Below are 12,498 nucleotides of genomic sequence, written 5' to 3' on the forward strand. Positions count from 1 at the left end.
AGGCAAGTTGGCCTAACCTGCATTCAAAGTGACAGAGAGACTTGGCTGTATTCAGTTGCTTGTGAGTAATCAATATTAATCACTGGAAGGAGGGGAAAAAAAGAAAGAAAAAAAGCAGGAGATAGACTGAGACCTCCCTCCACCCACTATAAACAGCCTGTGGTCCCTTTTCATCCCCATCAAACTGAACTGTGAGAAGCTAAAGCAAAATGAGCAATTACTAGTGTTGTCAGACCAGTAAAAGAATTTGCCATGTATTTCTTCAGCATATTGATTACATGTTTGACTTTTTTTTTCCTCTTAAAAGTAATTAAAAATGATTATAATTAGACAGGGAGAGAGATATTATTATTAAAAATGCCTTCCCAACAACGACAACACGAAGAGGAGAGGAAAGAAGACTGTAGCTTGACACAGAGCAGCCAGGGGATCCCATGCCAATCGGAGCATGGCCTTTTAGCCGAGCACTCTGTCAGAGATGCCAGTTTGACGGACGATGCCCGCCCAACTGACATTTCTCCAGGGTAAGAAAGAGGGGACAATACCAATTGTTAAAGAGAAAGAGGGTAAAAAGCACAGAAAAGCACCTATAAGCATAAAAGGGTGAGGGTAAGATGGTTATTTTGGAGTCAATTTTGTGTTATTTCCCAGGTGTGAAGTGCACCAAAATGCCCTACTCATGTTTAAGTACCACCATTTTGCTTGAAATTGTCTTGACAAGTATAGATGTGTGCAAAACTCGGCGTGTTTGAGCGCACTCAAGTATAAAAAATGCACTCACACTCATGTACATTTTTTAGAAAATTCTTTACAATATTCTTTAAACATAAAACAGTCTGTACTATATGGAGATTTCATAAAATGAAGTGTATTAAACTGTATTAATAGCACAACTACGGTTCTGGTCAGGATGCAGTAAAATGTCGTTAAATTGATTGAAAATCAATGTATAAATGATTTTTAACATCAGATCAAATATCAAATATTCCTTCTAAATTTAAAACCAACAACACACTTAAAAAAAGTTTTGTTTTGACAACATTTTTGTCGTTTTAGATCATCATACACCCTCAAAATGATAATCCTTACAGAAAAATAAAGAAATTAGCAGCCTTTTTAAAAAGCTAATAGGATCACTGAGCAACAAGTCAGGGACTTGAATATCAAACTGACATTTATTTATTCTGATTCATAAATATCTATAAATAAGCATACCATATGGACAACTTTAAAACTATAATTAGTTTTAATTTTTAACTACTAAAAATAAATAACATTAAAAAAAAAACAAGGTTAAGAAATACCATCACCTTCTCTGACCAAGCTTGTTTCAAACTGTGGGAAACTCCCCTGAGGTCTTAAAAATCCCCTTTGCCCCAATATTTCAATTACGATGGTCCTTCAGACTAACAGGAGAGAGATCATCTGGTAATGATTCATCTGTGACGGTACTGAGATACATTAGTGACATAGGCAACTTGCATTAATGGTGAAGGCAGCATTGATTCTGAGATCATGACCATCAAAAATATTCCTTCATTGGCCAAAAGCGAGACATTAATATTCCCAGTTTTACAGCATTTAATGCATTTTTTTTTACAGTCTGGTACAAAACAAGGTTTTTGGCCACTATAAAGTTTATTCTTCATAACAACTCTGGAAGGGTTAGGGTTATTTTTACTTCTCATTTATGTATTTTTAAAAAAGAAATCATCCAGTTAGTTAATTAAAACGCTGGCGCCCACATTCAAATATGGTAATACTACTGTTTGATACTATCTACGTGTGAAATTGGCCTGCAATGTAGAGCTGTCACACACTGAAAACATTTGGCACACTATGAAACAAATCATCAATAAGCAGGTTAGGTCCTTTATCACGCAAAATGGTAAAAACAATTTGCTGTCAGTTCCCAGGTTTTTACAAATTGTTGTCAGAATAAGCAGCAACGCAACAACGGACACAACCTTTGCAAAAACACAACTGTTTTGGAGATGAGGTTCTATTTCAGTGATAAATTGATTTATGACTGTACAAAAAGAGTGCGTTTAGCTCACATTACAGTTCTCATTCTTCCATTACCGTTTTTTTGGTAATTTCTGGCATCCTGGCTGAATTCACTTCATCATACCTGCAAGGTTGTTAAACAAACAAGAGTGGGGATCAGAGGTGAGGGGAGAGGGAGGTAGCGCTTGTTTATTGGCTCGTAGCTCATTAGCATCACACCCATTAGCATCCTGCCAGTTTCACTGCCCCATCTCCTTCATTCAATCCTCTCAGAAAGACTGGCTGTCAGAGCAGAGAGGAGGCCAACATGCCCCACAGAACAAATACCCCTACTGCCAATTTTTCCTGTCTTTATTTATCTATGTGCTGGCCCTGTCTGATGAATAAAGGACAGGTTACCAGACAGATGAGAGAAGTATTTTGGCAAGACGCAGAGCACTGTTGGGAATTGCAAACAGCTTTTGTTTAAACTTGAGTTTCTTTATAAAGCAGTTTAAAATGTTTTCTTAGACTGATAGAACTATTCATTCAAATGAAAATTTCATATTTATAGTTATTAAGTTATAATTTATTATTTTTGGCACATCATCAAAACCAACACCACTGGTTTGTAATTACTCGTGAATTTAGGCTGTGGTTAGAATATTCACCATTGTTCAGTTTTGATACTTAAGCAGTGGGAATGAGAAGCAGTCAAGGTAGGAAGGGAGCTATATATACCAACCAGTCACTGTTTTTAAGGTATATCTGTTTAATGCAAATATTGTTGCTAATCTGCTAATAGCATGGCAACAAGTGTATTTCACATTTCTTCCCCATCAAAATGGGGAAAATATGCGATTATTTAAATGACTTTGAAAATGACATGGTTGTTGGTGCAAGAGGGAATTGTCTGAGTTGTAAAAGAAGGATCTACTGGGATTTTCCCATACAGTAATCTCTAGAGTTGAGAGAGAATGGTCCAAAAAAGAGCATTCTCTGAGTGAACACGTTTAGTTTGAAACTGATGGGGTACAGCAGCAGAAGACCACGGTGGGTATCAGGCCTCTCAGTTAAAAAAAGGAAACTGAGGCTACAGCCTCACATGAATTGGACTATAGATTGGTAAAGCATAGTCTGATATGATGAGTCTCAATTGTTGCTATGACATTTGGATCGTAGGGTCAATCTTTGGAGTAAACAACATGGATCCATCCAGCTGAAAAAGATCAGGCAGGTGTGAGTGGTATAATGGTGTGGGCCGTGTGATATTTTCTTGGCTGACCAGTTGAGCGTCATTTAAACACCACAGCCTTCCTGAGTACTGTTGATCATATTGATACCTTTATGATCCCAGTGTACCCATCTTCTGATGGCTGCTACCAACAGGATAACGTGCCATGTTCCACAGCTCAAATGATCTCAAACTGGTTTCCTAAATATGACAATGAGTTTACTTTACATACCAGGTCCATACAGTCACCAGATTTCAATCCAATAGAGCACCTTTGGGATGTATTTTAACGGGAGATTCACATCATAAATGTGCAGTCGACAAATCTGCAGCAACTTTGTAATGCTGTCGTGTCCAACAGACCAGAATCTCACAACAATGTTTCCAGTACCTTGCTGAATCTATGCCATGAAGAATTAAAGCAGCTCTGAAAGCAAAATGGGATCCAATTTGTACTTAAAAGATGTACCTAACAAAGTGTTGTAGGGAGTGTAGTGGTGCAGAATAACAGCAGGAGGTACGAATTTTAAAGATTTTAAGGAAACAAGAAGAACAAGGTCTGGTAGTTCTTTTGGGCATTCGTTATTACTTTCAGATGGGCTTAATAACAAGAGCTTTGTGCTTGCTCCAGTTACAGTAAGCAATTTAGGGAAATGCTAAGGCAAATGGTTGGTGGAAAATCTGAAAAATTCTATGACTGCCCTGCTTCTTATATTCTGTCTAAGTTTTGGGGTCAAAACATACATGCATTTTATGTGGGTATAATACACGGCTGGTGTTTGTAACTGTGTTTAGACACATCCATGTGTCATCTACTGTCATCAAGCATTCATCATTCTGCACTTCCTGGTGATAGTCTAGGAATTGTTCCCAGCAGAAGGGAATAATGGTAAGAAACAGGCGTTGGTATGGAAGACTGGCTACTGCCTCTTGTTTTCCTGCTGAAAACATCTCTTACACCAGATGACTATCAAGAACAACCAGACCAATAAATGTGACAAATATGCTTCGTAGGCTATATGTTTATATGCCTCATCAAGTCATGTATGAGGATGACTGTAAACTATTTTTAGTAGTTTTGAAAACAGGGGACTCTAGTTGGGACTCCACTCCATTATGTTATTAAAATTTTAACTTCCCTGCTACTGACACAACCTGCCTCACTTTAACTTCGTCTTTAAACATCTGGCCCTCGCTCGGATAGTAGTGTGTGTACTGTGTGTGTGTGTGTTCGGGTTTTGGTTGGCATAAGGCAGAAAGTCAGGCCAGCCTGTCAGGCCCCCGAGGGCCCTCGTTGTTTGAGTCTCCATTAGGCTGATGAGGTTTGGCAGCTGAAGTTGCTGGAGTTAGTGCTGTGCTTCAACCCTCCTCGTAGCTAGGCCTAATTAAACCTAGACCTCAGCCCTAATTTAAAGATAATTAGCTGTAGGGGTTAGCTACCACCACCACAGGGTGAGATGAGCCTCATGTAATATGTGTAATAATGCGTGCTAAATGTTTTTTTGGTGGTTTTAGTCAGTGACAGACCAGTTGAATGAAAGGCACTTACCATATGTAATTTGGCGGATGGTTTTACCCAAAGCGGTTTACAGTAACACGAGTGCAGACAAGTTTCCACTCTGGTAAATATTGTGTCACTCTGAAACATAATGGATTATCACATTATAGTGAGACTTAGTAAAGCAAACAAGAATGTGTGTGTTTGTGACATACAAACAAACGAAGTGGCAAGACTGCATTTTTGTAGGTGCTGCACAATAAACTGTCTGACCCTTGGGATCGGCCCTATGTTTTCCCATTAAGCCATACTGACAGTTTGACATTTCCCAGGGTAGAGGGCTCTGATTCAGGTATGTTTTATTCATCCTATTGACTTCACATTGCTGCCAAGCCAAACAGAGAGCAAAAGCCTGAAGTGTGGTAGGCGGCAGTGAGAAGGAGAGCAGAAGATACCTGTTGTTGTTGTGTTTGCTGCTCAGATAGCCAGGCAGTCTGAGACTCGGAGACAGCTGGGTGACACATACACAATACACTCATCACAATGCAGACAGAGATTGGGAGATATTGCAAACACTGAGTGGATAAAACTGCCTATTTACTGAGAAGACTTGAGGCAGACAGGTGAAAATGTGGGATTACATGCTTCAAGAAGGTTTGTATGCTTTTCTGTACCCTACCTCCAAAAAGCTACATAAAACCAAACTTAGATAAATTTGACTTGTTAACTTCTACTTCGACTTGTCAGCCTACTGGTTGTTTATCTCCATTAAGTTGTAGAATTCTGTTGCCTGCGCTGTGAAGAACATCTAATTTACGCCAACTCAGACCTGACAGTGGACTTTTATTCGCTTGCATTCCAGGTATAAGCATTAATTCTAGATTTATGTTTGCCTGAGTTTTTCCTGCTTTTTGCCAATTAATAAATAAAATATATCTGCAAAAAACTGTTTTGTTTTGTTTTTAGCTAACAGAATGAAATGTTCTTTAACAGGGTAGTTTTGTTCCAGCACATGGGGCCCTGAAACCAGTTTTAGTTAGTGTTGGTTAATATGTTGTCTGGGGTCTACAGAGTACCTTTTGGTTGCTTAATAAATCTGGCAGATGGCTGGGATATCCCATCTTCACCTGTGATTGCAGTAGTGAAAAGCATCTTACTCATAATTACTGCTTTCTTTTGAATCTTTCTACCCATTTAAATCTTTATTAAGTAAATATATTGTCTTTACAAACGTATTTCTGTCTTTTTCTAATACATAGAACAATTATGAGAATGTCCCATGGAATTCTGATATAATTGTGGCAATTTTCTCAAAAACAACAGCAATAATTTTCCTCAGAGACATGTGAGAATTTGACCCCAAGATCAGTTTTGGATTTATAACGACAACATTCGTTCTGAGTTGTCTTGTCTGTTTCTTTTTAATACATCATGCAACTCACTGCCATCGTAAACACATGGGACCATTTTTGGATTTATTTTGCCTGGCTCCGTGCAGACAAGTGCTTCCCTCATCTTCATGCATGTCACGTGAGGCTGGGAGCTGGGTGCAACGGCGGGAGCCTACTCCAGGACAAAGCACTTGGGGCAGGGAGACACTGTGGGCCTTGTTCCCCCTTTGACGGCTTCATGTCAAGTGGGTGTTAGCTTGGTGGGACACCCAGACCCCCCTGGAGGGTAAAGCACTACACAGCCTGCCTCCAATTGAGGAAAGAGACACCGAGGGCTTATTGAAGATGCACTTATGGTCCCGACATCGGCGACGCCTACGTCTGTTTCAATACACACAACAATAATAACAGCATATTTTTAAGTAAGACTGTTTAAAAGACGAGAGGTTGAGGTTGAAGATGAGGAACAACCAAGACAGTTGATCTGAATATGTGAACCGTAGGTTCTTTTTGGCAGAGGCTTGGAAAATTCAAAAATTGTCTCTACATGTAGTACTGAGAGATAAAGGAATTGATTAACTAATTAAATTTTATGTGTACGCTCAGTTACAATCATATTATTCCATGTTACTTGAACCATACTGAAAAAGCCGCAAGGTGAATAAGGACAGGTGTACCGTGAAAAAGATTACTCACCCTAGTAACCGTAGCAAGCCATAGTGGTCAACAGTGTCGAGTGCTCTTTCCTTTCTTCATCATCTACTTTCTCTGTCTGCCTTTTCCCCAGCATCTGGCTAAGTCTCACCAGTGTCCTTGCTAATGCCCTCGGGTGAACCGGGCCATGTCAAACTCAAATACATCAATCACTTGGTGCTAGCCATGGGGAAAGAGAAGGGATGGATTGGCAGAAATGTAGGGATGAAAGCAAAGAAGAAGGACGGGGTGGTTAAGGTAATGTATAGCCACTAGTCAACCCTCTTTCACCTTATTTTTCTTCTCCTCCAACCTCCCTGTCTCCTTCCCTCTGCAGCAACTCCTACAGACTTTGGACTCAGCTGTCACATCACAAGAGGCCCTTTCAACTGATTCTCATCAAGCGGTTTGCAGACCTAAACACATGTTGGAGAAGAACAGAGCAGTGGCGAGGAGAGCAAAAGAAACAAAAGGACAGTCAAGGCCAGAAGAGAAAGCATTAGAAAAAGGAAAGAAGAAAAAGAGCAGTGTAAGAAGGGAGATGAGCACTGAAAGCAGGTCGACGAGAAGGAAATAAGATAGCAAAAGAACAGAAGCACAAAGAAAGAGGTGACAAAGCCATGGGAGAGCCTATCAGCAGGTGTGTGTGCGTGTGTGTGTGTGCGTCCTGCAGAATAAAGTGTCCACGTCAGAGCCTCAGTTTCCCCCCTGGGCAGTTTCTGATTAATTGTCCGTCCAGCTGCTGTGATAGCGACTACTTTAACCAAGACTCCCAAGACACTCACCCATGTCCCATCCTCCACAGAAAGACACCTCTACTCCTGTGTACCCAGCTTCCTGGCTGACCTTCTCTGACTAAAATTAGGGGTTTTTTCCTATTCTGATAACCCCCCCCCCGCATTCGTTTTTTTCCTGTCTCTTTTTGGCTGCTACAAATAATCTTACATCAGCACCCCATTCACCTTGCCACCTTGCCATCAGGGGATAATGTCTCTCTGTGGGAGAGGGGTTTTGGAACAAAGGCAGGGGGAGCTGAAAACCGCATGATATGCTGTGTGTTCCCCCCTGTGTGTTTACACATGCTCTGGTGACTGGCTGAGATAAAGCATCCCTGTCTCAGGTAAACAGTCTAGCACAGCAGGGTAAAATGGCAGGGTTGACTTTGGACCTGGCTTATACTTAGTCAGCACCTCTAGATATAAAGTACCATCCCACCCACCCACATTTAATCACACAACTGCACACACATAATTTCCATTTCAGTACATTTTCATTATGGTTCAAATTCAACAATTACGAATTCAAATCTGCTTTTCGACTCTATGAACAATAACTGCCGTACTCAGCACTGTCCCCTTCTTTTCCTCCCTCTTCTCCAGACTGCATAACCATAGCATCTAACCTGATGGCTATATAGCCAGCCCCCAAAAGCAGCCAAGGTCAATTGCCTTTCCTGCTCCTCTCATCTTGTGCTTTATGTACCTTCACATCCAGGGGAAAAGAGCTGCACTATTTCTGCTCTGCTGCAAGGTGACTGCTGCTTCATACAAGTGACAGCCACACAAACCAAGAATACCAAGAGTACCAATCATTTTGTTTAAGGTTTTCATATTTTGAAAATAAATCCAGAAAGTTTAATTCATATAAAATTGCAAAATGTTACATTTCAAGCAAAAAAACAAAAAAAAAAAACACTTCTAGGTCACGGCTTCACTCTGCTGGTAAATGTTGGACTTGAATTTCTAAAAAACAATTTAATTAACAGAAGCTATACATGGAGCTACCTTTGACTTTGATATTATGGACCATAACTAACAATAATGAGAGTCGATCAATACTTTCAACTCCGTAATTACTCCACCAAGCAGTGACTTTCCACTATTTTCTGGTTCAAATCAGCATTCCACTGCAGACTCCTGAAGCCATTTTTATGAACTCAGGTAATCTTTTAATGTTAGCAGAATAGCCCCAGCAGTCAGTTTTGTAGAGTGTAGTACATCAAAACATTTGTCCACAAGTAGGATGGTATTTAGAAGGCATAAACACAAAAAAGATGATGATTAAAGTAAATGTATTTTCTGACATGTTGGGAATTTAGATGATGAGACTAAAGGCTGAAAAAGATTTTTTTTTCCCCGATGATGAATCGGTAATGAAAATTGAGCCCTTTTTTTTCTTTTTACATGCTTTATACTTCATTATCTTTGTCTCTGCCTGTTTGATTTTCTGGTTGATTCTTTACAGCAGTCATTGTTTTTCCTCATCTACAAGATGAATAATAAATATTTGCCTAATATTCAGACAGAAACTCCCAAGCCACAGTGTATATTGTGTGTGTGGTACCCATTTTTACATTTTCCCCCCTTTGGTATTGAATAGTAAGATCATCATTAATCCCGATTGTGTTGGATTATCGGCGGTATTATTTTTTACTCGCTGCATTTTTTCCCCTGACGTTTGTGTGGTAAACTGCGGGAATTTTACAATAGGATTTCCATTTGTTGTATAAGTGATAGCGTGTTTGGTGCAACCATTTTTCATCCTCGCATAGATAAACTGTTTCCCGGTGAAGTCTGAATATCTCCCTTTCTTTCTCTCTCACTCTCGTTCCCAGATGTCTCCTTACAGCTGCCATGACTGACTGCAAACTCATTTATTACAGGTCACAAACACCAAGTGCTTCATTTAAAAGGACACCCCACCCCCAACTCACGCACGAGTGAAAAATCGACCTGCAAGAATAGCATACAGGGCACACTGTTCCATTAACACCAAATGGAAGCCTGCAGGATTCAAAATATGGGAACGGGGTTCGAGTGGCGGGGTGCAAAACAGAAAAAAAATATGAGGGATAGTTTAGTTTTAATCTGCTGCAGCGACCACAGTTAATGAGCACTAAGCACATAAAGTACGGGGCAGCATCATTACAGCTCCTATGACAAAATCTAAAATATTTATTGCATTGTGGGGTTTTGGCATGAAAATGATTGGGATCTCTTGCTATAAGTTTGCTGACAGAGTTATTAAAAGCGTAGTTTGTTTGATATCACTCTATTGTAAAGAGTCTTAACCGACATACCGCGTCCCATGTCTGCTACATATTTATTGAAGCAGGCAAATCACCAAATCAAGATTTTGTTGGAAGCATGTGTTCTGCCGGCCATATCCGATATCACTCAGAGCCGTCTGTAATTACATTGTACATGCAGATTAGCTATGAATATTTTAGAAGGGGATTACTAAAAGAGGAAAGAGACAGAGACGCAGAGAGTCGAGAGAAATCAGCCCTTTAACACACACCCACATGCAGAACTGCATGAAAAGCTCGTTTGAAGGTGGAGCCAGTCTTTTATGCCCAAGTTGTCAGCCTATTATCATCCTTTCATATGTTTGCCACCATTATTAACTGTGAGCGGGAATAGAAAAATAACACAAAAAAGTGAGAATAAAACACATCACTCCAGCATGTCAGGCTGTCTCTTCAGAGTGGGGGGGAAGAAAAGCATGGCAGACCAAGTCTTATCATTGGACTCTCATTCTAAAACGTGGCAGTAATGAGTGTGTCTTAACAAAGATTAGCCATAATTTCCATTGTCATTTTAAGGCTCCCACATTATGTGGAGGCTTACAAAGCCACAGATGAAGGCAGAGGGTGGGCGGAGGAAGACGAACAAGCAGACACTGGAGCAGAGAGAGCGTCTCTGGAGCTTGGTTAGTCTGTCAGTCACCCTCTATCCCTTCAACCGTGCATCCACACGCACACTGACAGACAAAGTCATAACACACATACATGTACGCACACACACACACACAGTATGTATGTTTCCCAAACCCTTTGTCGCCACATTTTGAAACCCTCAAGATGCGGTTGTCAAAAGGGTCGGCGCCTGACAGCCTCCTGCAGCCCTCTAGGAGGATGCAGAGGACAGACAGGCTTATTGTTAGAAGAGTAGCAGCAACAACAAAGCAGATCAAAAGTCTCACTGACTGACAGACATACATGGTGCGTTCAGACTCCCAACATCTACATTGTTTAGTGCACGCAGGGCTGAGGCTTTCAGGGGCCTGGATCCTGCACATTTGCCTTGTACATCAGAGTGATGGCCCAGGGTCAACGAGGTATCAGAACGTGGGTATGTGTGTAAGTGTGTAGGAGTTTGGGTGTGTGCCAATCTGCTAAGCACATTGACACCAATCTGCACTGGTAACTTTATATTTATCCAATTAAAAATAATATTTAACGTTGAAAAAATAATGAAGTTATTTGATTGATAGCTACAAGAATATGGCTGATAGCGGAACAGATTTAGGCTGATACTCTTACTTTAGGCTTAATTAGGCCAAAAACACGTAAGTCTATTTTTCATATTTATATTCATATGATAGCAGACATGAACCTTGCACTACTAGCGATAAAGAGAAAGCAAATCTGTTAAGAAATTTTATTTTATTTTACTTTTATTTTTGCCTGACACATGTCCTCTTTTCTTGGAGTGCTGCGTATTGGACCACAACACACACAAAAAGTTGAATGGTAGCAACAGCACTGAGATTTTCTTTTCTTTCAGCAAGCTTGTTCTGGTTGCCCTAAAAGCATACGTGCCATCCTAATTAAGGTCCATCTGATTGATTTCCCCCAACTAAAATTCAGTCCCCCCATCTGTCTAAAATAGCTAGAGTACATTGTCAAAGATACCAAGCAGGGCCTCGCTCCTGCTTCTGTATACGCGTGTTTGCTGCACTACCTTGTTAATGAAGGACTTTGGTTGCTGTGTATTCAGCACTCAGGGCCATGTTACACAGAGGCAATCAGCCTTTCTATTTGCATGTCTTTCTCTCACTCCCTTTGCTTTCATTCTCTCTCCAACAAACACAAAAACTCAAAGCTTGCTCAATTTACAGAGAGGAAAAAAAGAGAAATCATAAAAGCATAGGAGCACAGACGGAATGAGTGATAAACATGAAACAAGCATTCTGTCTTCAAGAGTTAAGACACCTTTTCAGATCTAAAGTAATCTAAGAGCTTGAAAGTCATGTTTCAAACATAAAAGTTGATTTTTTTATATACAGATGTGCTATAAACAGCTGCCCAGATTAAGGGATGCACGTCCATGGGTGATGGCCTTTGATCTAATTATGACATCCCTCACTAAAGGGACATTTATTAGCTAAGCTGACAATGACACATGTCAAAATAGACGTGGATGTATGGTGCATTTGTAATGGCAGGTGATAAATGAAGGTGCATCGTTTGCAAAGGTCACAGAGGATGTGAGCCAATCATTTCTGCTGATGTAGATAGGAACCTGACTGGTTATAAGCCCAGCAAAAATCCAACACGATACCTTTACTTGTGTGTTCAGAAAAGAAAACTCTCAAAAAACATTTGGAAATTCAGTGCTAAGTAATCAATAGTGAACTAAGACATCCTGGTAGTAACTAAATGGTAAATGGCAAATGGTCTGTATTTGTATAGCGCTTTACTTGGTCCTAAGGACCCCAAAGCACTTTACACTATACACAATGATCCACCCATTCACACACACATTCACACACTGGTGATATTGTGTAATATTCTTTAATCAGTAGGCCAGTACACATAAATCTTAATGATTTCCTACAATACTACGATGGCACAAAGAGAAGATTCTTAGTCTGGCTGGCTGGGGGTTTAAATAACACAACAAATCATTGTC

General features: G+C 40.2%; 1 protein-coding gene across 3 annotated transcripts in view; it reads right to left on the reverse strand.

Annotated features, from left to right (window-relative positions):
- The window catches only part of LOC102308541 (receptor tyrosine-protein kinase erbB-4), a 173,223-nt gene that overhangs the window by 156,802 nt on the left and 3,923 nt on the right, over nucleotides 1–12,498 (reverse strand). Inside the window, exon 1 of one of the 3 annotated variants that reach the window (XM_042219152.1) lies at nucleotides 4,770–7,712. The exons of the other annotated variants lie outside the window; for them this stretch is intronic. The gene's annotated coding sequence lies outside the window, so the exon portion shown is untranslated. Of the gene's footprint in view, nucleotides 1–4,769; nucleotides 7,713–12,498 lie in introns of those variants that run through there. 3 annotated transcript variants of the gene reach the window in all.

The sequence above is a fragment of the Haplochromis burtoni genome, unplaced genomic scaffold, assembly GCF_018398535.1.
Source record: "Haplochromis burtoni strain Fernald_Lab_line unplaced genomic scaffold, NCSU_Asbu1 Contig_29, whole genome shotgun sequence".
Lineage (NCBI taxonomy): Eukaryota > Metazoa > Chordata > Actinopteri > Cichliformes > Cichlidae > Haplochromis > Haplochromis burtoni.